This window comes from Dioscorea cayenensis, unplaced genomic scaffold (assembly GCF_009730915.1).
Source record: "Dioscorea cayenensis subsp. rotundata cultivar TDr96_F1 unplaced genomic scaffold, TDr96_F1_v2_PseudoChromosome.rev07_lg8_w22 25.fasta BLBR01000117.1, whole genome shotgun sequence".
Taxonomy (NCBI): domain Eukaryota; kingdom Viridiplantae; phylum Streptophyta; class Magnoliopsida; order Dioscoreales; family Dioscoreaceae; genus Dioscorea; species Dioscorea cayenensis.
Window position 1 is genome coordinate 1 of NW_024086508.1, and position 26,170 is coordinate 26,170.

Below are 26,170 nucleotides of genomic sequence, written 5' to 3' on the forward strand. Positions count from 1 at the left end.
AGGTTATTCGATCTCTTCTCGACATATATAGGAGCTAGGCATAGCTCGACTTTCTCGATTTGGGATCATGTAATTAAGGATTTCTAAGTGACTCATTGTTGCATAATTTAGGGAAGTATAATATGTAGGGTTCTTGCTCTTGAAAATGATTGTCCTAGGCGGATCAGTGTACTGGTACCCCATCTTTATCGATTGCCTTACCTTTCCTACATGTGCTCTCTATCTTGTTGCTTTTATTTTGTTATTTCACGTTTTATCATGCTATCACTATTCATCTTCCACATGAGTTAAGAAATAACTTAAGTGTCTTTATTCCTTCTCTACGTGGACATCGATACCCACTCATCTTGGATAATTACTGACACCTGCGGCACTTACGGTTTACAGCATATACGGACATGTCACACCTTGTAATCTACTTTTCATCGAGGGAACATAAACGGGCACACTTTTATACCGTAGATCATGTCGCTTGTTCAATAAATAGGTTCATTAGTGAAGATCTTGCTATCAATGCACAAAGTCGGTATACATGCAAATGTGATTCGCCTCTTGTGCCCTCCAAATCATTGTAATTGCTTAAATACATGGAGGTTGGCACACATTCACGTATCTTTGAGCCCAACTTGTGTCTTCGTGTTTGTTCCCGCGCCAAGATTTCATCAAATAGTGCACTCACGATCTACATTGACTTCTCTCTAAGATTCGCCTACAAACCTATATGCATGAAAGTAAACATAAATACACACATATTAGTGTTAAAAACCCGATAAAATTAATGCTCATCATAAGGGAAAGAAACACTTCGCATTCTTATCACACAAACACTTATCATTCATGCTCAGTACTGGATACCAGTTCAATAGTCTAACTAGTAGCATGAATGCACACTACAAGGTAAATGCTCAGCATCACTTGAGCAAAAAGCCTAACAGCGTTCAGTGAGATAGGTTCTATTTTTGAGAAACCTCCAAAGCCTCAGTAAAAATCACTTGAGCATCGAGTAGGGGAACTCGCCAAGGCAAATTCTGAACGTCCTTTAGGTTGTCTTCCTAGTAACACGGAAGACAATCCAAGGAGCACTTGAATGCCATTGCCCTTAGAAGCGGAGGCAAGTGGAGACAAAGGGTCAAGTTGACCCCAAGTGTTAAGGAAAGTGGGGTAGCCTTTCGGTGAAGACCCCAAGCTAGTTTGATAGTGAGAAGACAAAAATCAGGGTAGAAATGTTAAGCCCCAACAACAAGGACTGTCAAGATCATCCGAGTACAAGCCTCCCATACCCTTTATCCAACCAAATTGAGGCATGACAAGGAGGATGTGCACTTCGATAAGTTCATCAACATTTTCAAAAACTCCATTTGAACATCCCGATAGTTGAAGCATTGACCCAAATGCCTAAATATGCCAAGTTTTTAAAAAAGATCTCCATACGAAACAAGAGAAAGTTGGAGGAAGAAGGCACTGGTTGCACTTATAGGAAATTGCTTGGCCATTTTTAGAAAAGAAAGCTCCCACAAAAAGTTGAAAAATCCGGGAAGTTTTCATTATCCATGCATGCTTGAAGGAGGAGTCCAAGAAAAATGCTCTAGCGACTCGGGGCTAGCATAAATGTCATGCCCTACACCAAGTATTTGAAAATTGGCTTGATGAGTTAAGGCCCACGAGGATGACCTTACAATTGAGGATCGATCAACAAAGAAACCTCATGGGATTGTGGAAGATGTGATTGTCCTGCAGTGGACAAATTTGTCTTCCTTCTGGATTTTGTCATCATGGACATCGATGAGGATGTAGAGACACCATTGATTCTTGGCCGACTCATTCCTTAGCACCTTAGGTGTCCTTAATTGATTTAAAAGGAGGGAAATTAATGTTAAGAGTCTGAGAAGAGGAAGTGGTGTACACTTTGCCGGCTACTATGAAACATTCTTTAGATCATGATGACACACTTTACTTTATTTATGAAACTGATAGGTTAATTTCTGACTGTGTGCAGGAGGTGCTCACTGATAAACCCTTTAGATTAGTTTTTGGGAGAGTTGGGGAATGAACAACAAGAAGAGCCCTCACTCACCATCCTCAAATTAAGAACTTGAAGCAAACTAATAGAGAAGGTATCCCATACGTAATGCTAAGGAAAAAGAGAAAATAATCATTTGTGAAGAAAATGTGGAGGGAGATTCATGGGGAGAAAAAGAAAGGTACCAAGCTTCATCACTCCCCACATCTCAAGGAGAGATGGTAAATTTTTCTCACCCTTCTCTACTCATGAACAATTCGTGTTCTTTTCAATGTTATCACTGAATTTTCCAGGAAGAAACAACACCGTAAGGGAAATTGGGGTGGCTTCAAACTCTTTAAACCCCCATGAGGTAAGTGATGAGGTACGTCAGGGCTCGTGATGTTAAAACAAGCTCTTCTTGGGAGGCAAACCCAAGCATTAGGGGTATTTTCTTGCATTTTTCGTATTTTTAGGTCTTAGTTCATTTCACTTTTCGTATTTCTTAGACTTGTTTTGTTTTTGAATAAGTTCATGTTCACACACTTGGGACATTGTTCTCATCGATTTAATTGTGGTTTATTTATGCAACTTCTTGAGAAACTCATATTTTGGCGTCATTTTCATGTTCTAGATCGTCCTTTAAATAATTTCATTCATTTTTGGAGAAGTCTTCGAGCTTGCCATATAATTTTTACATCATTTGATGCAGGATTTCAAAGTTATGATTGAGTTAAAAAGTCATACAGCCATCCTAGGGTGTATGGAGACCGTCTCGAGATGGACACGAGCCAATCCATAGCTGCCCCCAAAAATGGCTGCTCCATACAGAGGGCGCGAGTCTCTTGGCTCCATACTGACCCCATATGAGGGTCATATGGGAGCCATATGGGGTGCTCTTGCCCCTTTAAATCTCTTCTCTCTTCTTTGTCTTCCATTCTCTCATTTCTATCTTGTTTCCACCTTTTTTCTCTCTTCTTTCTCACTCATTTCTTGGTCAAATCTCCTCATTTTTTTTCCTAAAACTTCTCCCAGTCCATTGGAGACTTTGATCTAGTGGTTTTCTTTGAGTTTAAAGCTTGTTTTCCCAAGATTTCATTAGTATGATTTTTCAATGCCCTAGTTTTCTCTTTTTCATTTCTTGTGCATTCTTGCAGCTTTTGTGTGGAATTTCTCAAGCATTTTGCTTGGATTGGATGATGTGAATGTCATGGATGAATTTTCATTCAAATTTATGTTAAAATTTTTTGATTCCATGAATATAGGGGAAACTCTTGCTGCATGAATAGTGACCATACGGTCCCCATACGGCTGTATGACCACAAAAATTTGATTTTTCATTTGTTTCCTCTATCTCTTGTATTTTATTTTGATTTATCTTTTATCTGTATAAGCTTGAACAAGGTTTATCTTTATTGTAGGGATGCCTCACACTAAAAGACTCGCCTCCAAAAGCCCAAGAACCACCGAACCCTCATCTACACCTGATGAACCCATCTTCAAGTTGGCGCATCATCGAGAGAGATATGATACCTTGAAGACAAAACCATTTGGGACATTGTGTTACATCGATTGGGGGCTTGTGGAGAGCCTTAGGATAGAAAATCAAGTCAAGGAGTGGCTATCACATAATTGTTGGGATAAACTTTTTGCCAATAATGAGGCAACCTTTTGCCAATTAACCTTTGAGATTTTGAGTACTTTTGAGGCTTGACAAGATGCACAATCCATGGGGGATAGGAAATTTGTTACCACCCGTTTTCAAGCTTTTGGAAAAACTCGTACTATGCACCACTTGGACTTTGCCAAGTATTTGGGAATCTATGATGATGAGTTTATCAATTCGATGCTTGGTGACCATCTTAAGCTTGATTTCCCAAGTGATGTGAGTAGAAGCGCTGTTAGGGCGACCTTGGCGATTAGTGACCAGACTCAAAAAGCCTCTACACATGACAAAACCCGGTACACAAATACATTAATGATTTGATTATGCGTTCTATATGTAGTCAGGGTCGATAGCAAGAGGATGGTCACGCAGTCCCGATCTTTTACACGATGTATGGCATCTTTGAGCGCCTCCCTACTCATCTTGGCCACCTTGTTGCCGATGCATTTCTTCACCGAGGTTCATATACATGATTAGGAGCTATATTTTTCTGGCCCCTATGTGACTAGATTGATCCATGGCATGGGCTTATTCGAGCAGACTCGATGTATGACCATTGTTGGAGATTCAGCACCCCTTAGGAAGGCCCACATATGGGTGATAGGCTTGGTGGTGAGCGAGCTGCGAGCGGCACCCCACGTCCCTACTAGCGAGTCCAACGAAGAGACAGAGCACGTGAGTAAGAGCCCCGAGGACACTCCCTCGTCCCGACCCCGATACTACATCATTACCCCGATTTTCGACATGAGACCGAGGGGATTGAGTGAGAGATTCAGGTCGTGCATCGGGAGCAGCTGCGAGATTCATGGCCGACTTCACCCGGATTATTGAGGGGACGGAGTCGACTTGAGGAGGATTTTCACCATTTTATCACCTTGTATTATGGTTCATCCTCACACACTGTGACCACTTCTTCTGCCACCATGCCACCACCATTGGCACCAGTTGTGATGAGTAGCAGCCCGCTTTGAGCGTGGACACTCATTATCTACTTTAGTTTGCTTTGTTTTGTGTTTTTTGTATTTTGTTAAGTTGGCATGGTTCTTACCCTACCAACTTGTGTCGTCAAACTTTATTTTCTTTTCATCTATGTGTTTTGTTGACTACTCCCTTGTTTCTCCCTTGTGTTTGTATTGGTAAATTTTTGTGGAATGATGATGCCTCCTTTTTTGTCTTGCAGGGCAATGAGGGAATTTGGTGAGCTTTCCTAATTTTTTTAATGGAGATCGGACGAGACATGTATTGCTCACCACACCTTTTGTCGAGTCATACCTCACGACAAGCACAAGTTGAACAGAGGAAGTTCGTTTTCATCCTCCTACATTATTTTCAATACTTGCTCTGGCATGTTTTTCATGATTAGTGTACATTGAGGGCAACGTACAACACTAAGTGTGGGGGATGGGTGTCTTTCATGTATTAGGACCATTTTGTTACATGCTAGTGCTACCTATGATGGTTTTGTTCATTCTTGTAAGATTCTTTTAGTATGGACAATGATTGATGTGAGTTATTTGTTTCTTATGCTTTAGTGAATCCTGTTTTACGCCTAGTATTGTCATGTGCACTGAATTTTTTGTCGATGCCATAGGAATAGCCAATGTGACTACTCTAACTCTCTTGTATGCTTAACACACTACTTTAAGTACTTGGCCTTAGAACACTAAGTTCTATCCTTCAATGGATTCTTAAGAACTTCTAAGTTATATTGAGCTAATTCTAGTGTCGTGTCATGTAGAATAATCCCGAAGATGTGATCTAGAGTGAATGTAAAAAATTATAGAGAATTAGAAAAATGAGTCAATGTCAAGATTCCTCCGCTCGAGCATGAATGCGTCTATGTAGATCGGTAACCGAGTAGTTGGGTCGCTTTTGTGCCTAACCAGAGATATGCACCCTCCAAAAAGATTTCAAAAATGATGTTGGTGCAGTCTATGTTAGTCGAGGGCTTGAAAAATGAATGAATGAATGATGAAACGAAAATAAAAACACTAGTGATCTTTTTTTAGTACCTACCAAAGGTTTTTAGAAGAGAATAGATTTAATTTTGAGCTATAGAATTAGAAGGATCTTACTTGGCCATTGAAGTAGCACTTAATAGTTTAAGGCTTAGTATTCTTTGTATGTGGAGTGATTAACATCTAGAGTTGTACTAATTGAAGTCCTTAGGCTAGACCGGATCAAGGCAAATGATATATAAAATTCACTTACACGGCACAGACATATAAAGGGTGAGACAAGATATTTCTTATTATGCCTATTGACTATAACTCAACATCTATGTATCATTATCCATTGATTTTGGAGTCTTATATTTACTTGATGCCAGAGGTAATGCATTTAGCCACTTTTCAGTCTCTTTGTTTTTCATGAGTTGTTTGCTTGGGGACAAGCAACGCTTAAGTGTGGAGATATTTGATAAGTGTCTAAATGTAGGAGTTTTCATATATATATATATATATATATCGTATTCACTTTGCATGTATTTTGTGAGGTTTGATGCCTGCTTTGCACTTAATCATCTACTATTTACTTTGTTGGGCATAAGAAAGCCATGGAGAACAAGAAGATATCATTTAGGCGAAAAGAGAAGAAAACAACAATTTTATACAACCCCCATACTACCCAGAATGGGGGCCGTATGCACTGTAATAGCGGGATGAAATTGAAGCTGTCTGCCCAGATTTTCATACCACCCCCATACCACCTAGTATGGGGGCCATATGGAGGCTGTATGGACCCCGTATGCACCCCGTATAGAGCACGAATCTACATTATTTTAGTGCTATATGACCCCCATACGACCCCTATACGACCAGTATGCCATGAGGGGTATAAAACCTGACTTTTAGGGCAGAACAAAGGACATTTTTTGGACATGTTTTGAGAGACCACTTGAGAGACTTTGGGTGACCTTGGGAAAGAGAAGAAGGGCAAAGAAGCTAGGAGATCATTCAAGGCCAATGTCCAAGGCTCTCAAGGCAAGAAGGCAACATCATTCAAGGGGAGATCAACCACGATTTGAAGGAAGGAGACCCACGGCTAGAGGAAGCATTATTCGGCATTCCTTTGGTGGGGGAAGCATCATTCGGCATTTTCTCTACCTCCTCCTCCACAATTTCATCTAGGGAGTGCCATCTATGCTTTTGCTTTATGTTTTGCTTGATTGTGTTATTTGTTGTTGGATGTTGTCACACTAGACCCCCAAGGGCACCGGGTGTTGGTGAATCTATGGGGGTTTAATCATGTATTTTGAATGATTACTTGTTAATTCCATGTTTGGGTTATCCCTGAGATTTAATCCATTGTTTTTCATGCTAGGGTTCTACACTAAGAAGAAATCCGTAGCTCTTTTTATGAGTGATGCATGTAGATGTGACATGCTCACATGTACTAGATCATGAATGGATTAGAAGGGGATACTTGTATCATCACACCGAGAAATTGGTTGTTGGTATCCCTCCATGTTAGGTTTAAGCCGAAGAAAAGTAGGTTTACTCCTATTAGAGATTTCCTTGTACTTAATGCAATCGTAGGAATGTGGATTTGGAAGAAATTCCTATCAATGTTCGTATGGGATTAGGGTTCAATAACCAAGAAATTGGGGTTGTTCTAATCTAGAAATATCTTGGTCCAATTTACCCTTGCATCTTTTGATCATCATCCATGTTTCATGATAACCCCCCAAAGGGTATCCACATCCATAGGACTTTGCATTACATTAATTCTCTTACTTGCTCATTGCTTGTTCTCTCTAATTTGTTGGAAATCTTGTTTTATTTTTAATTGCATCTAGTAGAGTTAATTCCATGACTTAAGATCTTAGGTTAGATAATAGTTTGAGAAGGAGTAATAGGAGATCCTTAGCCATTTGGAATACGATCCTAGTATCTTCAAACGAGGTATTACTTGGTGATCCCGTACACTTGCGGGGAAAGCAATCACACGCCACTGTGTCTTCTCGGGATGGAGGAGAAATTCTCTGTAGAGATCCACACGGGTGTGCGGTAATTACCCACGCCCGTACGTTTATGGGAATGTCATCCACAGGGGCGAGTCCACGCCCCTGTGTCTTCTCCGGATAAATTTGTAAGTCTCTGCAGGAAAACGCATGACCGTATGTAAATTCCACATGCGCGTGGACCATCACAAGGTCGATCACAAGGGTGAGGCCATGCCCCTGTGTCCTCTCTGGATGAGCAATGAATGAAAACGCACGCCCGTGCGGAAATTCCACACTGATGTGTGTTTTCTCTGGACGCATCAAAAATACTACAGGCTCTACAAAAAATTCATGAGCATATAAATAAACTCAAAGCCTACCTTACAAAGCAACTTTACCTAGAGAAAACACTGAAAATAAGCTCAAATGACCAAAATTCTCCGCTAAAACACAGTAAAGCACACGATGACATAAAAATTAACAAGAAAAATCACAGCAAAAGAATTTAAAAATCAAGACACCAACACTCAAGCATATTCATGCAAACTCTAATATAAGAACTAGGAAAATAGTAAAAACTTTGGTTGCCTCCTCAGAAGCGCTTGTTTAACGTTACTAAGCTTGACATACCTTGTCTTACCTCATGAGGGCTCATAGATGAAGGTTATCCTCTTACACATAACTTGAAAGCATGATAAGCAAACCCTCTTGAAGATAAAGGGGGAGTTATCGGGCTTGGTATTGCCTAGCAAAGGTTCATCCAACTTATTCGGTTCGTGCACATCTCCAACGGGCTTGGGACATTTTTTTGTGGCGTCTCCTCGCCCGCTTCATCTTTTGGAGCACCTTCTTCATGATCCCCGGAGTAGATGGTACCTTCTCCTCTAGACCAAGCGCCATTACTTCTTCATTAACCTCATCTTGGTCTAGCAACCCTTCGTACTGGTCCGGATTGAACATTTCCTAGAAATATTAATCAATTATCTCATCAGTAGTTTTGAGAAAAAAGAGAGTATCATCAAAGTCAAGAGAATACCGCATGACATCGGCGAGGCGGTATGTGAGCTTAACATCTCCAATGCTTAGTGTCAACTCCCCTCTGTCCATGTCAATCAATGCCTTGGAAGTGTGCAAGAATGGCCTCCCAAGTATCAAAGGAACATCAACATCCTCATCGACGTCCAACACAATGAAGTCTATAGAAAATATATACTTGTCGACTTTGATAAGCACGCCTTCAATGATGCCCCTCAGATGTCTCATTGTTTGGTCCGCTAATTGTAATGTCATCCGAGTGGGCCTAGGCTTTCTCAAGACAAACTTCTTAAAGAAAGTATATGGCATGACGTTGATACTGGCCCCAGAGTCTGGCAATGCCATTTCTTCACCCATATTACCAATGTTGTACCCATATTCTTTTGCAACACCGCCGAGCAAGAGGCATCTAAGATCACCGATGCACTATCCTCCAACTTTCTCTTGTTGGTCAATAAAATCTTTCAAGAATTTAGCATACCGAGGCATTTGAGACAATGGCTCCACAAAAGGAATGTTGATCTGCAATTGGTTAAATAGACCCAAGAACTTCTTGTATTGCTCATCATTTTGGTCATTCTTCAATCTAGATGGGTAAGGAATTCTCAGCTTGTAAGGTGGGGATGCCACCTCCTTCTCCTTGTTCGCTGTCTCCACAACCTCCACTACCTCGGGTGCTTCAATGTTGGTCTTCTCACTAGGAGGTCTACCTTCAACTTCACGACCACTTCTCAAAGTGATCACCTTCACTTGTTCTTTAGATTAGTCTCGGTGTTGCTAGGTAGACTCCCTTGAGGCCTCTCTGATAGAGATTTCGCAATTTGCCCCACTTGGTTCTCTAGATTGTGTAATGAAGTAGTGGGGTTACGAATTGTAGCTCTGACCAACTGAAATTGATTGTCCGATGTTTGCACAAATCTGGTCAAAGCTTTCTCTAAATCGCTCATCTGGGTCTCCAAACCTGAAACACGATTCTCTATGGTTGGCGATGGTTGTTGTTGGAAACTCAAGGGTGCTATGGCCTTCTGCTACCCTTGGTTGTTACTCCACAAAAAGTTGGGGTGGCTATTTCAACTGGGATTGTAAGTATTGCTATATAGGTTACCTTGGTTCCTTATGGCATTACCTACATAATCAACTTTCTCAATTGAAGATGCATCTCTAATAGAAATAGGGCAATCGGTTAGAGTATGTCCTCCCTCAAAACCTATGCAAGTAGTAACAGCCGCCAATCTATTAGAAGTTAGAAGATCTAACTTCTTGTTCAATGATTCCACTTGGGCCGCTAAGGAAGTGATTGCATCTATTTCGTGAAGTCCGGCGACCTTTTCCTTTCCCACGCATTCCACTAAGGGGGCGTTTGGTTTGGAGTAGTGGAGTGGGAATGACTCTTTACATTGGGTAAGCATTTGTTTTGATGTGGAGTAATGGGAGTGGGAGAGGATTGAGGAAGGAGTGAAGGGGTTGTGGAGGGGTATTCACAATCATGAGAAAAATGGGGGGATTCTTGATTCCTTACTCATGAAATGACTATATTGCCCTTGTGTAAAAACCTATCTCCAATTTGTAATTGGTTATATAGATTAGCTAATTAATTATTTATTATAATATTAATAATAAATGTGGAAATTAATCAATATTAACGGCTAAAAAAATAATTATTATTATTCATAATATATTTATTTAAAAGTATATTAAAATTGGTAATTAATTAATTATTATAGTTAATTATTTGCTAATTATTGATGTTAATAGAAAAAATTTGAGATTTGGTGACTTATTAAAATTAAATATTTATTTATAATAATTAATTTACTTTAATATTTAAATATTTTTTAAAAACATAATCCTCACAACTCATTTGTATAAAGGGCATAATAGTCATTTTATCATATTTTCCTTTTTTACTTTTCTCATTCCCAATAAACTACCTCTTCAATCCTTCCAACCAAACATAGTTTTCATTCCCATTCCTTTTCCAATCTCCCTCATTCTCATTACTCTTTCACTCCTTTCCATTCCACTCCTTGCAACCAAACGGCCCCTAATAACTGTTCATGGCAATGTCTTCTACTAATTGTCAGCCTTCTTCCAGGGTTTTACTCCCCATTGTACCTCCTGTGGCGGCATCTAGCAATTGCCTTGTACTCAGGTTCAACCCATTATACAAAGTTTGAATGATCATCCATTCGGGAAATCCGTGTTGTGGTCACCTCCGCAAGAGATCCTTAAAGCACTCCCATGTCTCTAACATTGATTCCAATTCCATCTGCACAAACAAAGATATCTTATTGCGTAGGTTGACCGACTTTCCCTGAGAAAAGTATCTGGCAAGAAAAGCTTCGACCATCTCATTCCAAGTCGTGATGGATGCTTTTAGCAAGGAAGAAAGCTACTGCTTGGCTCTTCCATTGAGAGAAAATGGGAAAGCCCTCAATTTAATAGCATTAACCGATACACCGTTAATCTTCAACATATCACAAACTTCCAAGAAGTTCTCTATATGGTCCTTTGGATCCTCATCGGCTAAACCATTGAACTGCACTGACTACTAAATCATTTGGATGAACGCCGGCTTTAGCTCAAAGTTCGGAGCTGTAATCGGGGATCACACAATACTCGATTGTGTGCCTAAAACTGAGGGTTTAGCATAATCAGAAAGTTTTTTTTTTGTTATTCATTCTGTTTTGCCATATTATCAAACCCTTGACCTTCCACTTTAGCTCGGATTGACTGTTCTTTTACAGGTTCTTTCCCTATTCTTCTAAGTATTCGCTCAAGCTCAGGATCTCCTTCAACAATTTGTGAAGGGTTCCCTTTGGTCATAACCTGGAGCTGTAACCAAAAAGAAAAAAAAATTAGAACGATGATATAATAAGAAAATGTGCAATAGAATAATGATGAATAGCTAAGAAGCAAAGTGTAAAGTATCTCTAAATGACTACTCCCCGGCAACGGTGCCAAAAACTTGATAACGCCCCTTGCGTGTGACTCGTAAGTGCACGGGTTTTTCGAAGTAATAATCCTAGGTGAGTGGGTATCGTATCCACAAGGAGTAGGGAATAAGAATACTTAAATTGCTACTTAACCAAGTGAAAATAAACAATGATTGTGTTGATAAGATGTAGTGTAAACAAGAATAAAAGAAACAAGAAAAAGAAGCACAAGTAAATGAGAGATAAGGAAATCGATATAAATGGGGTAATCAGATATTATTAGGCCTAGGACAATCATTTCAAGTGCAGAACCAACTATTATACTTCCTAATTAATGCAATAGTGAGTCATGGAAATCCTTCAATACACGGTCCCAAATCTAAGATCAACCGTGACTAACTTTATACGATGTCCCGGTGGAGAAATCGAACAATTTTAACACCTCTCACTTGTATAGAATTGCATGGAGTTCTAGGGATTCCAAGTGATAAGCCCTCTTCCTAGATGTAGACCTAACCCTTTGCTCCAGGTGAGAGGTCCCTAGTCACAATTAATCCCTAGGTACTAAAATCACTTTAACACTTCACTCTGTTGCCTTTGCAACTAAGCCCCCAGTGGAAGGTCATCCCTTAGCCCGTTCACTCTACTATGACCGCAAAGAACTCAAGGAAATAGAGGTACAATAAATCACATCGAAGGAGAAATGGGACGCTCCTCTACCTCTCGACTCACCCTCTCAAGCCTCTCCAATCTAGCTTTGTCTAACTCTCGTGGTGTGTCACTCAATCACAATGGTTACCAAGGTGAACTCTCAACCCTAGTGTCACTCTAAGGGAGTATTCAATCAATCAAAAATTCAAGATTTGAACTCAAATAAAACATCAATTAAGGAAAGCATAATAAAAGGTTTAATGAAACAAATTCATCCTAGTGTTCACAAATCCAATTACCCACTAAGGGTTTAGCTCTCCATGGAACTAGTTACAATCAACAATGAAATCGAATGTAGAAACAAGTAAACTACAGAAAAACCACCTCGGTAGTCATGTCGATTGTCTTGTGGAGTGGCCTACGTCTCCTCAAAGGTCCCCTTATCGGGGCCTAGGGCACACATCGCCGAATCGGTTCCGGCGAAAGCTCCCCAAATAACCTTCTTCCAAGTGGAGCGTGATGTTGAAGCTGTAGAACCTCTCCAAAACCCTTGCCAATACCTCCCAAAACCCTATCCACCGTCCTCTTGAAAGTTGGTGAAAAGATGGAGAAAAGAATGTTGAAATCGGGCTGAAAATCGGCTTTTTAAAGAGTGGAATCGGGCATCGACACGCCCCATGCAAAGTGCCCACGTGGATTTTTTCACACGGGCATGGTTAATTTTCTCACACCCGTGTGGATTCTCTGAAATTCAATTTCTTGGCTGACTGTGAACAGTACCTACCACAGTAAATTGCTACGAGTGGTTTTACTACGATACCTCTACGATGATCGACCCGAAACACTCCCGGAATCCATATTTTTCATGGAGGTAATGTAAAGCAGACACATGTTTATGTCGTAGATCATTTTGCTTCTTCAAAAAGGCCTCATTGGTGAAGCTCTTGCTATCAATTGCTTACGCTACAATGATTTGTGCCCCTCAAATCATTGTACTATCTTGAATAGAAGGAGGTTGGCACACATTCTCACATCTTGAACCCAACTTATGTCTTCACGTTTGATCCTTCTCATGATTTTCTCCAAATAGTGCGTTGACGATCTGTATTGGCTTCTTTCTTTAACATTCGGCTTCACAACCCTATTTGCATGAAAGTAACACAAATGCACAGGTATTAGTACTAAAACCTAATAAAAGTAATGCTCAACATAAGGAAAGAATACTTTGCATTCTTATCACACAAGCACTTATCACAAGGCTACTCCATAACACAATCGACATGAATACCGAGGGGTTCTTCCTATGGATTACTTATTTTTACTTTCGATTTCATTATTGATTGTATCTTGTCCATGGAGAGCTAAACTCCCTAGTGGGTACTTGGATTTTGTAAACCCTAGGATGTTATTGTTTCTTTGACCTTTTATTATGCTTTCCTTAATTGATCTTTTGATTGAGTTTCAATCTTGAATACTTATTGAATGATTTCTCCCATAGAGTAACACTAGGGTTGAGAGTTCATCTTGGTAACCTTAGTGGATGGGTGACACGCCACGAGGGTTAGACAAAAATAGATTGGAAAGGGTTGAGAGAGTGAGTCAAGAGGTAGCAGAGCGTCCCATTTCCCCTCCGGTGTGATTTATCCTATCTCCAATTCTTAGAGTTCTTTGTGGTTATAATAGAGTGAGGAACTAAAGGATGAACTCCGTTGGGAGGCTTAGTTGCGAGCAAACAGAGTGAAGAGCTAAAGTGACTTTAGTTTCGGAGACTTAATTAGTGACTAGAGTGTCTTTCTCTAGACCAAAGGGTTTGATCTACACATAGGACTAGGGTTTATCACTCAGAATCCCTAGAACTCCTTGTAACTTTACACAGTGTGAGGTGTTGAGACTAAGAAATTTCTCCCCCGAGACAAAGTGTAGAGTTAGTCACGGTTGACCTTAGGTTTAGGACTGTGTGCTTTAGGATTTCCACGATTCATTAAACATTAGTTAGGAAGTATAATAGTAGGTCTTGCACTTGAAACATTAGTCTTAGGGGAAGCATTGTCCAAGTACCCCACTTCTATCGATTATCTTTCCTCTCACTTACTTGTGCCTCTCATTCTTGTTTTGTTATTTCTGTTTATATCACATATTATCAACACAATCGTTATTCATTTTCACTTGGTTAAGTAGCAATTTTGGTATTTTTATTCCCTACTCCCTATGGATACAATACTGATAAGTGCTTGTGTGATAAGAATACGAAGTGTTGTTTCCTTATGATGAGCATTACTTTTCAGGGCTTTTAACGCTAATATGTGTGTATTTATGTTACTTTCATGCAGATAGGGTTGTGAGGCCGAATATTAGAGAAAGAAGCCAATGTGGAATGTAAATGCATCATTTGGATGAAATCTTGAGAAGATTCAAACGCGAAGACATAAGTCGGGTTCGAAATGCGGGAATGTGTGCCAACCTCCTCGTATTCAAGATAGCACAATGATTGGGAGGGGCACAAGGGCAGTCACATTCAAGCATTCTTTCTTGTGCATGTATAGTAAGATCTCCAGGAACATGTCCGATATTAAAGAAGCAAAACGATTCATGACGTAAACGTGTGCCTGTTTGTGTTACCTCGATGAAAGCATGGATTCGGGAGAGTTTCGAGGGCGATCTATAGCTAGTAGTATCTTTGTAACAAAAATACTATAGTATTTTACTATAGCGAGTCTTGTTCGCGACCCAGACGGCCCGAGCAAAATAGAGAATCCACACGGGCGTGTGGAAATTCCACGAGCCCGTGTGAAAAAAATCCACTGAGGCGCTCACATGGGCGTGTGGATTCCCGATTCTGACCTTATTTATGGCCGATTTCAGCTCCGATTTCAGAATTCTTTTCTCCATCTTTTCCCTAACTTGAGAGAGGGCTGCAGCTAGGGTTTGGAGAGATATTGGAAAGAGATTTGGAGAAGTTCTATGGCTCTGACATTGCGCTCCGTTTGGAAGAAGATTAGTGGGAGAGTTTTCATCGGCATCGATCCGGTGATGTATATCCTAGGCCGGACAAAGGGACCCTTGGACAAGGAGAGGACTCTCTACAAGACCATCACCACAACTATCGAGGGGGTTTTCTATGGATTCTTTGCTTTTACATTTGATTTCATTTATTGTAATTAGCTTCATGGAGAGCTAAACCCCTAGTGGATACTTAGGTATTTGTGAACCCTAGGATGTATTCATTTCATTGAACCTCTTTATTATGCTTTCAATTAAATGATGTTTTATTTGAGTTCCAATCTTAAATTCTTGATTGTATGAATACTCCCATAGAGTGATACTAGGGTTGAGAATTCTTGTTGGTAACCCTTGTGAGTGAGTGACACACCACGAGAGTAAGACAAAGATCTAACTTCTTGTTCAATGATTCCACTTGGGCCGCTAAGGAAGTGATTGTGACTATTTCGTGAAGTCCGGCGACCTTTTCCTTTCCCGCGCATTCCACTAATAACTGTTCATGGCCATGTCTTCTACTAATTGTCAGGCTTCTTCCAGGGTTTTATTCCCCATTGTACCTCCTGTGGCGGCATCTAGCAATTGTCCTGTACTCAGATTCAACCCATTATAGAAAGTTTGAATGATCATCTATTCGGGAAATCCGTGTTGTGGGCACCTCCGCAAGAGATCCTTAAAGCGCTCCCATGTCTCTAACATTGATTCCAATTCCATCTGCATAAACAACGATATCTTATTGCGTAGGTTGACTGACTTTCCCTGAGAAAAGTATCTGGAAAGAAAAGCTTCGACCATCTCATTCCAAGTCATGATGTATGCTTTTAGCAATTAAGAAAGCTACTGCTTGGCTCTTCCATTGAGAGAGAATGGGAAAGCCCTCAATTTAATAGCATTAACCGATACACCGTTAATCTTCAACATATCAGAAACTTCCAAGAAGTTCTCTATATGGTTCTTTGGATCCTCATCGGCTAAAACATTGAACTGCACTGACTGCTAAATCATTTGGATGAACGCCGGTTTTAGCTCAAAGTTCGGAGCTGTAATCGGGGATCACACAATACTCGATTGTGTGCCTAAAACTGAGGGTTTAGCATAATCAGAAAGTGTTTTTTTTTGTTACTCATTCTGTTTTACCATATTATCTAACCCTTGACCTTCCACTTTAGCTCGGATTGACTGTTCTTTTACAGGTTCTTTCCCCATTCTTCTAAGTATTCGCTCAAGTTCAGGATCTGCTTCAACAATTTGTGAAGGGTTCCCTTTGGTCATAACCTGGAGCTGTAACCAAAAAGAAAAGAAAAATTAGAACGATGATATAATAAGAAAATGTGCAATAGAATAATGATGAATAGCTAAGAAGCAAAGTGTAAAGTATCTTTAAATGACTACTCCCCGGCAACGGTGCCAAAAACTTGATAACGTCCCTTGCGTGTGACTCGTAAGTGCACGGGTTTGTCGAAGTAATAATCCCAGGTGAGTGGGTATCGTATCCACAGGGAGTAGGGAATAAGAATACTTAAATTGCTACTTAACCAAGTGAAAATAAACAATGATTGTGTTGATAAGATGTAGTGTAAACAAGAATAAAAGAAACAAGAAAAAGAAGCACAAGTAAATGAGAGATAAGAAAATCGATATAAATGGGGTAATCAGATATTATTTGTCCTAGGACAATCATTTCGAGTGCAGAACCAACTATTATACTTCCTAATTAATGCATTACTGAGTCATGGAAATCCTTCAATACACGGTCCCAAATCTAAGATCAACCGTGACTAACTTTATACGATATCCCGGTGGAGAAATCGAACAATTTTAACACCTCTCACTTGTATAGAATTGCATGGAGTTCTAGGGATTCCAAGTGATAAGCCCTCTTCCTAGATGTAGACCTAACCCTTTGCTCCAGGTGAGAGGTCCCTAGTCACAATTAAGACCTAGGTACTAAAATCACTTTATCGCTTCACTCTGTTGCCTTTGCAACTAAGCCCCCAGTGGAAGGTCATCCCTTAGCCCGTTCATTCTACTATGACCGCAAAGAACTCAAGGAAATAGAGGTACGATAAATCACATCGAAGGGGAAATGGGACGCTCCGCTACCTCTCGACTCACCCTCTCAAGCCTCTCCAATCTAGCTTTGTCTAACTCTCGTGGTGTGTCACTCACTCACAATGGTTACCAAGATGAACTCTCAACCCTAGTGTCACTCTAAGGGAGCATTCAATCAATCAAACATTCAAGATTTGAACTCAAATAAAACATCAATTAAGGAAAGCATAATAAAAGGTTTAATGAAACAAATTCATCCTAGTGTTCACAAATCCAATTACCCACTATGGGTTTAGCTCTCCATGGAACTAGTTACAATCAACAATGAAATCGAATGTAAAAACAAGTAATCTACAAAAAAACCCCTCGGTAGTCATGTCGATGGTCTTGTGGAGTGGCCACGTCTCCTCCAAAGTTCCCCTTGTCAGGCCTAGGGCACACATCGCCGAATCGGTTCCGACAAAAGCTCCCCCAATAACCTTTTTCCAAGTGGAGCGTGATGTTGAAGCTGTAGAACCTCTCCACAACCCTTGCCAATACCTCCCAAAACCCTAGCCACCGTCATCTTGAAAGTTGGTGAAAAGATGGAGAAAAGAATGCTTAAATCGGGCTGAAAATCGGCTTTTAAAGGGCTGGAATCGGGCATCGACACGCCCCTGTGAGTGCCCCTGTGAATTTTTCACACGGGCATGGGTAATTTCCACACACCCATGTGGATTCTATGAAATTCAATTTCTTGGCTGACTGTGAACAGTACCTACCACCGGGACTTAATTGTGACTAGAGATCTTTCTCCTGGACCAAAGGGTTTGATCTACACATAGGACTAGGGTTTATCACTCAGAATCCCTAGAACTCCTTGTAACTTTACACAGTGTGAGGTGTTGAGACTAAGCAATTTCTCCCCCGAGACAAAGTGTAGAGTTAGTCACGGTTGACCTTAGGTTTAGGACTGTGTGCTTTAGGATTTCCACGATTCATTAAACATTAGTTAGGAAGTATAATAGTAGGTCTTGCACTTGAAACATTAGTCCTAGGGGGAGCATTGTCCAAGTACCCCACTTCTATCGATTACCTTTCCTCTCGCTTACTTGTGCCTCTCATTCTTGTTTTGTTATTTCTGTTTATATCACATATTATCAACACAATCGTTATTCATTTTCACTTGGTTAAGTAGCAATTTTGGTATTTTTTTATTCCTACTCCCCTATGGATACAATCTTGATAAGTGCTTGTGTGATAAGAATACTGAAGTGTTGTTTCCTTATGATGAGCATTACTTTTTCGGGGCTTTTTAACGCTAATATGTGTGTATTTATGTTACTTTCATGCAGATAGGGTTGTGAGGCCGAATATTAGAGAAAGAAGCCAATGTGGAATGTAAATGCATCATTTGGATGAAATCTTGAGAAGATTCAAACGCGAAGACATAAGTCGGGTTTGAAATCGCGGGAATGTGTGCCAACCTCCTCGTATTCAAGATAGCACAATGATTGGGAGGGCACAAAGGGCGGTCACATTCAAGCATTCTTTCTTGTGCATGTATAGTAAGATCTCCGAGGAACATGTCCGATATTAAAAGAAGCAAAAGCGATTCATGGCGTAGCGTGCACTGTTTGTGTTACCTCGATGAAAGCATGGATTCGGGAGAGTTTCGAGGCCCAGATCTGTAGTAGTATCACTGTAACAAAAATCACTGTAGTATTTTTACTATAGCGGTACTCGTTCACGACCGACTGAAACCCGAGGCAAAAGCAGAGAATCCACACGGGCGTGTGGAAATTCCACAGGCCCGTGTGAAAAATCCACAGGGGCGCTCACATGGGCGTGTGGATTCCCGATTACAGCCTTATTTAAGGCCGATTTTAGCTCCGATTTCAGAATTCTTTTCTCCATCTTTTCCCTAACTTGAGAGAGGGCTGCAGCTAGGGTTTGGAGAGGTATTGGTAAGAGATTTGGAGAAGTTCTATGGCTCCGACATTGCACTTCGTTTGGAAGAAGATTAGTGGGAGAGTTTTCATCAGCACCGATCCGGTGATGTATATCCTAGGCCGGACAAAAGGACCCTTGGACGAGGAGAGGACTCTCTACAAGACCATCACCACAACTATCAAGGGGGTTTTCTATGGATTCTTTGCTTTTACATTTGATTTCATTGATTGTAATTAGCTTCATGGAGAGCTAAACCCCCTAGTGGGTACTTAGGTATTTGTGAACCCTAGGATATATTCATTTCATTGAACCTCTTTATTATGCTTTCAATTAATTGATGTTTTATTTGAGTTACAATATTAAATGCTTGATTGTATGAATACTCCCTTAGAGTGATACTAGGGTTGAGAGTTCTTGTTGGTAACCCTTGTGAGTGAGTGACACACCATGAGAGTAAGACAAAGATAGATTGGAGAGGGTTGAGAGGGTGAGTCAAGAGGTAGCGGAGTGTCCCCTTTCCCCTCCGGTGTGATTTATTCTACCTTCATTTCCTAATGATCTTTGTAGTCATAGTAGAGTGAATGGGCTAAAGGATGACCTTCCGTTGGGCCTTAGTTGCGGGTGCAATGGAGTGAAGCATTGAAATGATTTTAGCACCTAGGGCTTAAGTGTGGCTAGGGACCTTCCACCTGGACCAAAGGGTTAGGTTTACATCTAGGAAGAGGGTTTATCACTTGGAATCCGTAGAACTCATTGCAATTCTATACGAGTGTGAGGTTGAGAGGTTATTTAATTTCTCCTCCGGGATATTCATAGAGTTAGGTATGGTTGACCTTAGGTTTGGGACCATATATTTAAGGATCTCCATGACTCATTATTGCATCAGTTAGGAAGTATAATAGAGGGTAATTGCACTTGAAACGATTGTTCTAGGCGGAGCAGTATCTGGGTACCCCATTTATATCGATTGCCTTATCTTCTACTTTACTTATGCTCTCCTTCTTGTTCTTTTTTTTTGGTTATTTCACATCTTGTCACACATATCACTGTTCATCTTTCACTTAGTTAAGAAACAATGTAAGTGTTTTTATTTCCTACTACCTGTGGATACCATACCACACTCATCTGGGATTTTATTACTTCGACAAACCCGTGCACTTGTGGGATATACGTAAGGGGCGTTATCAAGTTTTTGGCACCGTTGCCATGTAGTATGCATTTAGAGATACTTTGCATTTTGTTTACTTAGCTATTCATTCATTCATTCTATTTTACATATTCTTTTATATCATCATTCTGATTTTCTTTTTCTTTTTTTTTGGTGCAGCTCCAGATTATGACCTGAGGGAACCCCTCAATATTGATTGAAGGATATCCCAAGCTTGAATGTACACTAAGAAGAAAAGGGAAAAGAACCTGTGCAAGAACCATCTAATCTAGGTGATTTGGAAGTAGAAGAATTTGAAAACATGGTAGAACAGAATGAGTAACAGCGGACATTATCTGACTATGCGGACCTTTCGGTATTGGGGACACAATCGAGTATTGTGCGTCCCCGATTACAGACTCAGAACTTCGAATTAAAGCCGGCATTTAATTTTCCGGTTGAAGAGAAGGAGGTGGTACCCTCATCATTCAAGCCAAGAATCCCTTATCCCTCTAGGTTGAAGAATGGCCAAGGGCATGCATAGTACAAGAAGTTCCTAAGTTTGTTCAAGCAACTCCACATCAATATTCCTTTTGTTGAGGTATTGGCTCAAATGCCTAAGTATGTAAAATTCTTGAAGGACTTGTTGACTAACAAGAGGAAGTTGGAGGAGAGTGCTTCAGTGATCCTAGATGCTTCTTACTCGGCGGTGTTGCAAAAGAACATGGCGAACAAGAAGAAAGACCCGGGAAGCTTTATCATTCTATGTAATATTAGCAATTTGGGTGAAGAAATGGCATCGGCGGACTCAGGGGCTAGTATCAACGTCATGCCATACACCTTCTTTGAGAAGCTAGGCTTGGGCGAGCCTAGACCCACTCGGATGAATTTGGAATTGGCCTATCGAACGGTGAGACATTCGAGGGGTATCATTGAAGACGTGCTTGTCAAGGTGGATAAGTACATTTTTCCAGTTTAACTTTGTAGTGCTAGACATCGATGAGGATGGGGATGCACCTTTAATACTTTGGAGACCGTTCTTGCGGACTTCCAAGGCATTGATTGACATGGACGACGGGGAGCTAACATTGAGAGTTGGAGATGACAAGCTCACATACCACCTTGCTGAAGCCATGTGGCATTCTCTTGATTTTGATGATGCTTTGTATTTTCTGGACACTACTAATGAGATTGATGATGAATACATGCAGGAAATGTTTAATCCGGATCCGTATGAGGGTTTGTTCGACCAAGAAGTGAAAAACGAGGAAGCTATGATGCTTGGTTCCACTGAAGAAGTACCATCTACTCTAGGGATCCTGAAGAGGATGCTCCGGAAGATGAAGAGGGTGAGGAGACGCTACCGAAAATGCTCCAAGGCTGTTGGAGACACACGTGAACTGAAAAAATTGCATGCACCATTGATAGGTGGTCCCAAGCCCGATAACTTCCTCTCTACCTTCAAGAGGCTTTGCTCTTCATGCTTTCAAGCTATGGGTAAGAGGGCGACCTTCATTCATGAACCCCCGTGAGATAAGATGAGGTATGTCAAGCTTAGTAATGTAAAACAAGCGCTCAGGGGCTAGTGTTTGCACAAATAAAGTGTTGAGTGTTGGTGTCTTGATTTTTAGATGGTTTTTCTGTGTTTTATTGTGGGTTTTTTTAATGTCATCATGTATTTTCATGTGGATTTGGCGAAGTTTAGGTCGTTTAAGCTTATTTTTCATGTTTAGTCTGGTTAAAGTTGCCTTGTAAAGTAGGCTCTGGGTGTGAAACCTCGTGGGATTGTTGAAGATGTGATTGCCCGAGTGGACAAAATTGTTTTTCCTATGGATTTTGTCATCATGGACATCGATGAGGATGTGAAGATACCACTGATTCTTGGCTGACCATTCGGTGCTCTAATTGATTTAAAAGGAGGGAAATTAACGTTAAGAGTTGGAGAAGAGGAAGTGGTGTACACTTTGCCGGCTGCTATAAAACATTTCTTAGATCATGATGACACACTTTACTTCATTGATGAAACTGATAGGTTAATTTCTGATTGTGTGCTGGAGGTACTCTCGATAAACCCTTTGGATGAGTATTTGGGAGAGTTGGAGAGTGAAGAATAGGAAGAACCTCACTACCATCCTTAGATTTGCAACTTGAAGCAACCAAAAGAGAAGATAACCAGTACCAATGCTAAGGAAAAAGAGAAAAAAGAATCATTTATGAAGAAAGTATGGAGGGAGATTCATGGGAGACAAAAGAAAGAGATCAAGCTTTATCACCCCACAACTCAAGTGGGAAAGGTAAATTTTTCACCCTTCTCTACTCATGAACAATTTGATGTCTTTTCCATGTTGTCACTGAATTTACCGGGAAGAAACAACACTCCAAGAGAAACCGCGGGTGGCTTCAAACTCTTTGAGCCCCCATGAGGTAAGGAATGAGGAACGTCTGGCTCGTGACGTTAAACAAGCGCTTCTTGGGAGGCAACCCAAGCATTCGGGGGTGTTTTCTTTCATTTTTCATATTTTAGTTTCTAGTTCATTTCACTTTTCATATTTCTTAGACTTGTGTTGCTTTTGAATAAGTTCATGCTCTCACACTTGGCACATTTCTCTTGTCATTCTAATTGAGGTGTATTTGTGCAACTTCTTGAGAAACTCATGTTAAGGTGTTAATTCATGTGCTAGATCATCATTTTATTCATTTCATTCATTTTTAGAGAAGTCCTCGACCTTGCCATACCATTTGTACATTGTTTAAAACAGGATTTCAAAATTTCAAGTGAGTTTTAAGGTCCTACGGCCATAGGGGGGCGTATGGGGGTCGTCTGAGATGAACACAGAGTAAACCAGAGGCTCTGTGCCATCCCAGACAAGTCCCAGACGGCTTTATCTCTCGGCCGAGAGAGGCCAAACGGCCTAGAGGGCCCCCCATACGAGGCCGTGTGGGGGCCGTCTAGGGCCGGCCTCTCTCTCGCCCCCCTCTTATATCTCTCTCTTTTCTCTCTCTCCTCCATTCTCTCTTCTCTATCATTTTCCACCAAATTTCTCTCTTCTTTCTCCCTCATTTCTTGGCCAAATCTTCTCATTTTTTCTCCTAAAACTCCTCCCAATCCATTGGAGACGTCGATCTAGTGATTTTCTCCGAGTTTAAAGTTTGTTTTCTCAAGATTTCGTCGGTATGCTTTTTCAAATGCCCTAGTTTTATCTTTTCCATTTCTTAGGCATTCTTGGAGATTTTGGGTGGGATTTCTTTAGCATTTTGCTTGGTTTGGATGTTGTGAATATCATGGATGAATTTTCATTCAAATTTATGTAAAAATTTTTCGATTCTATGAATATATGGGAAACTCTTGACTTGTGAATAGTGACCATACGGCCACCATACGGCCATATGACCTCAAAAATTCAATTTTTCATTGGTTTCCTCTATCATTTGCATTTTATTTTGGTTTATCTTGTATCCCTATGAGATTGAACAAGGTTTGTCTTCATTGTAGGGATGCCTAACACTAAGAGGCTCGCCTCCAAACGCCCAAGAACCACCAGACCCTTGTCTACACCCGGTGAACCCGTCTTCAAGTTTTCCCATCATCGTGAAAGATATGATAAGTTGAAGACAAAACAATTTGGGACATTGTGCTACCTTTTTTGGGGGCTTGTGGAGGACCTCGGGATAGTAAATCAAGTAAAGGAATGGTTATCACATAATTGTTAGGACAAGCTTTTTTCCATAAACGAGCCAACCTTTCACCAATTAACCTTGGAGGTTTTGAGTACATTTGAGGCACAGCAAGATGGACACTCCATCTGGGATAGGAAGTGTATCACCATCCGCTTTCAAGCTTTTGGGAAAAGCGTACTATGCACCACTTGGACTTTGCTAGGGCATTGAGGGAATTTGGTGAGCTTTTCTAGTTTTAATGGAGGTCGGATGAGACATGTATTGCTCACCACACATTTTGTTGAGTCATACCTCACAACAAACACAAGATGAACCGGGGAAGTTTTGTTTTCACCCTCCTCTATTATTTGCATTGCTTCTTTTTGCATGTTCTTCATGATTAGTGTACATTGAGGGCAATGCACAACACTAAGTGTGGGGATGGGTATATTTCATGTATTAGTACCATTTGTTATATGCTAGTGTTACCTATGATGGCTTTGTTCATTCTTGTAAGATTCTTTTAGCTTGGATTAATGATTGATGTGAGTTACTTGTTTTTATGCTTTATTGAATCCTGTTTTACCCCTAGTATTGTCATGTGCACTGAATTATTTGTCGATGCCCTGGGAATAGCCAACGTGACTACTTTAACTCTATTGTATGCGTAACACACTACTTTGAGTACTTGGCCTTAGAACACTAAGTTCTATCCTTCAATGGACTCTTAAGAACTTCTAAGTCTTGTTGAGCTAATCCTAGTTTTGTGTCATGTGGAGTACTTTAAAGATGTGATCTAGGGTGAATGTGAAAAAAAAAAATGAAATGAATGAAAAAAAGAAAAGAAAAAGAGAAAAAAAAATGAGTCTATGTTAGTATTCCTCTGCTACTGAAGCATGAATGCGTCTATGTAGACAGTTGATAAGTGCTTGTGCGATATGAATGCGAAGTGTTCATTCCTTATGTTGAGCATTACTTTTCTCAGGTTTTTAGATTAATATGTGTGTTTTTATGTTACTTTTATTCAGGTAGGGCTGTGAGGCCAAGTATGAAGGAAATAGGCCAATGTTGATCATAATGCACCTATTTTGGAGGAGATCTTGCTAAGGTTCAAAAGCGAAGACATATGATAAGTGCTTGAGTAGACATATTTTTATATATGTTTTACATGCATTGAGCATCATTTTTACTATGGTTTATGTCTCATATTGTGTATTTGGTGTTCTTTTATGCATATAGGTTGTAAATGCCTTGAAGAGTAAAAAGGAAGCAAAGATGGGCTATAAAGACATAATGTTGGAAGTTCTTGTTCAATTCAAGGACCAAGATACGAGAGGAGTTCATAAACATGGAGATGTGTGCCAACTTCCAAGTGAAAGATTACTGTTCTAACTGTAGCATCGTCATTGTAGCAAAATTACTGTTCACACGCCCGCGTGGAAATTCCAGCGCCGTGAAAAATTCCTCGCACCCACGCCGCCACGTGGAAAATCCACACGGGCGCGTGAGGGCACGTGACAGACGCGATCTAAGGCTTATAAATAGCCGTTTTGCCCTATTCTTTCTCATCTTTTGTGCGGCTCTTGAGGGGTGAGACGGCTAGGGTTTGGAGAGGAGGTCTTTGCGGCTTTGGAGGCACTTCGTCATCAACTTTGATCAATTCCTTCTCCGTCATAGCATCAAGGAAGCCATCGGTGAACCTAGCTTCGGAGTTGGTCCTTCAAGACGTCGAAGCTCTCCATCAAGGCCATCAGTTCATATATAAGGGGGTTTATTTCTATGGTTTTAATGTACTTTCATTCATTGATGGTGTGTTTTGTATGTTGCTCCATGGAGAGCTAAAACCCTAGAGGGTATTTGGGCTTGTGAACCCTAGGATTCTCATCTTTTGTGGATTTGCTTAGTGTTTCTATTTAATCCGAGTTTGATTAAGTTTTAATATTGTATTCTCATTGTTTGTTTGTTTAATTAATCCTTGTGGTTGATTGGATTTGCATGATTTGTTACTTTGATGTGAGAGAGGTCTCCATTAGAGTTAGAACTTCAAGATTGAAGAGGGTTGAGAGGGTGACTCATGAGATAGTGGAGTGTCCCCTCTCCCTTCCGATTGAGTGTATTCTATCTCCGTTCCTTAGGCTCTATGCAACCATATTTG

At 40.5% G+C, this 26,170-nt stretch overlaps 2 non-coding genes across 2 annotated transcripts; both read left to right on the plus strand.

The window, feature by feature from the left end:
• Positions 1-10,838: 10,838 nt before the first annotated feature.
• LOC120253574 lies at positions 10,839-10,945 on the plus strand. The gene has a single exon (XR_005534326.1). It is a non-coding gene; the product is annotated as a small nucleolar RNA R71 (small nucleolar RNA).
• A 4,922-nt stretch (positions 10,946-15,867) lies between these two features.
• Positions 15,868-15,974, plus strand: LOC120253578. Its single transcript, XR_005534330.1, has one exon. It is a non-coding gene; the product is annotated as a small nucleolar RNA R71 (small nucleolar RNA).
• Positions 15,975-26,170: the final 10,196 nt, after the last annotated feature.